This window comes from Sciurus vulgaris, assembly GCF_902686455.1.
Source record: "Sciurus vulgaris genome assembly, chromosome: 5".
Lineage (NCBI taxonomy): Eukaryota > Metazoa > Chordata > Mammalia > Rodentia > Sciuridae > Sciurus > Sciurus vulgaris.
In genome coordinates this window covers 105,266,256-105,269,229 of record NC_136465.1, presented here as the reverse complement: position 1 = coordinate 105,269,229, position 2,974 = coordinate 105,266,256, and positions in this window count along the sequence as shown.

Sequence of the window (2,974 nt, the reverse complement as noted above, 5' to 3'; positions counted from 1 at the left end):
CATAAAGGCAAAAACCTCAAAACCCAAAAGAACAATTGAGGCACAAGTAGGTCAGAAAGACCCTGTTGAGACGGATATTTTGACTACATGAGAGAATTGTTTTGATTATTCATTTCAGAGTCATTTTGTTATACATCAGGACCATAGACAGGGACGAGGGAAGGTCCTACTGTACTGTCAACATAGATATAGCTTCGGGAGGCTGAAAAGAAAACATTTTAAGCAAGCACAAAATGGAGTCAGGTCAGAATAATATGCGTTACTTTGGTTCTTTTCCATTTCACTGCTAGTAAAGGAGAATAGATTTGTATTAGGCAATTAGTGCAAGCAAAAGACTATTCATTTATTATAATTTCATGTTGTTTAAAGGGTACCATGGAGGTTTTACAAAGATTTTTAAAATATGGTGACTTAAAAAAATAGTATTGGAGATAATCCAAAGGAACAAGATTATAAGGTGGAGAAAGAAGTAGTTCATTCACAAAAGTGGACTTAAGCTTTCTAACAGGCAATTCAACTTTTTTTTTTTTTTTTTTTTTTTTTTGGTAATGGGGAATCAAACTCAGGGTTGCTTTACCACTGAACCACATCCCCCAGCCCTTTTTATATTTTATTTTGAGACAGGATCTTGCTAAGTTGCTTAGGGTCTCACTAAGTTGCTAAGTCTGACCTTGAACTTGGGATCCTCCTGCCTCTTCCTCCCAAGTTGTTGGAATCACAGACACGTGCCACCATACAGACAATTCAAAGATGAACACATTTTACAGGAAATGCAATGTTTTTGAGAAAAGGGTTTGTGGGGAGTGCTCCAAAAGTCAGAGGAAAAGGGCTTAGAGTGGGTGGGTAACTTCCAGTAGGAGAATGAATTACTGGGGAGAAAGTATACTCATCTCTTCATGAGGAATTGGTTACAGGCCCCTCACACTTGTGAATACCAAAATCCATGGATGTTCAGGTCCCTTATACACAATGTCATGATGTAAGGTTGAGTATGCCTAATCCAAAATGCTTGGGACCATAAGTGTTTCAAATTTGGGTGTTTTTTCTAGATTTTGGAATATTTGCAAATATATAGTAAGATATCATTTATGTTTCATATGCACCTTTTGGCTTGAAAGTATTTTATATAATATTTTTAGTGCACCTGTGTTTTGACTGTGACCTCTAATGAGATCAGGTATTGATCAAATGTGGCATCATATGAATACTCAAAGAGTTTCAGATTTTGGAACATTTCAGATTTCAAATTTTTAGATTAGGGATACTCAGTTGGTATTTGTATCTAACATATACATAACCTCCTGCATACTTTTTTCTTTTCTTTTTTTTTTTTTTTTTTTACTTTTTCCATCTTTCTTGTTGGTGCATTAAATTTAAATTTGTACATAATGGGGGGACTTGTTGTCTCTTGTATACTTTTTTTTAAAAAAAGTTTGCATCTTTTTTAAAAAAAATATTCTTTTTTTATACCTTTATTTTATTTATTCATTTTTATGTGGTACTGAGAACTGAACCCAGTGCCTCACCCATGATAGGCAAGCACTCTACCACTGAGTCACATCCCCAGCCCTCTCTTGTATACTTTAAATCATTTCTTGATTACTTATAATACCTAATATTATAAATGCTATGTACATAGTTGTTATACTGTACTGTTTAGGAAATAATTACAAGAAAAAAGTCTGAACATGTTCAGTACACACACATTCTTCTCTCTCTCTCTTTTATTCCCCCTGAAGTCTGAGGTTTGAACCCAGGGCTTCTCTACCACTGAGCTATATCCCCAACCATTATTTCATTTCATTTTGAGACAGCGTCTAGTTAAGTAGCCCAGGAGGAACTCCAACTTTCTACTCCAACCTTCTATTTCAGCCTTAGCCTTCAGAGTCACTGTATTTAAAAGGCCTGGCTTCCCAAATAATTTTGGATCCACAGTTAGTTGAATTCAAAGATTTGGAATCTACAGATAAAGAAGATCAACTGTAAAAAGCAGTAGTATGTCAGCAGTATTTTGAAAGACAGGATAGAATATAAGTGTTGGTGCAAGAGTAGATCATGGTTTGCAATTATAAAGGTGATGAGGATGATGATAGTGATGAATCAAATTATAGGACTAATTGGCTTTGAGATTCAAAACAGCACCAGGCTAAGACCTCAGATGATATCAGATCAATGAAGCTGTCTTTATCACTGTCAAGAGTCTTTTGCCTTGTATGTCCTATGGTTCCAGCTTCTCAAGAAAGATCTGGTCATAACCAGACATGGTGGTGCATGCCTGCAATTGCAGCAGTTCAGTAGGCTGAAGCCGGAGGATCTTAAGTTTAAAGCCAGCCTCAGTAGCCAGACCCAGTCTCAAAAAAAAAAAAAAAAAAAAAAAAGCCAGGGATGGGATGTGGTTCAGTGATTAAGTGCCCCTGGGTTCAATCCCTGGTACAAAAAAAAAAAAAAAAAAAAGAAGAAGAAAAGAAAGATCTGGCCAGATGGGAATGATTGATATGGTTCTAAAGTATTCTTTCACTGAGTGGTTGAAAGGGGAGAATGTATTAATTTGAAGAATGCTCATCCCTCAATGTTATTTTGGGACCCGATGTGACTATCCAGAAACAAAAATTTTTGAGTACTTTGTATCTCTTCTACATTTGGTGATGATATAAATACTATTCCATCTAAGACACCAGTAACTTTTAAATTTATTTAATTGCTCTTTTAATGTCTGCAATATATCAAAAGAAAGAAAAAGAAAAACCAATCACCATTTTAATAATAACAATACTACTAACTAAACCAATAAATTAAGAAGTCCATAACTCCGTATCACTGAAACTTAATAACAGAAAGCAATCCATTACAACATGAAATCGCCTGCAAACAATTAAAACAGTACAACAAGAACTTCATTTCTAATGGCTTTATTAAGTTAGCCAAGATTAGACAACATTATTTTTATTTAGTGGAAGTGAGGAATTTGTTTCAG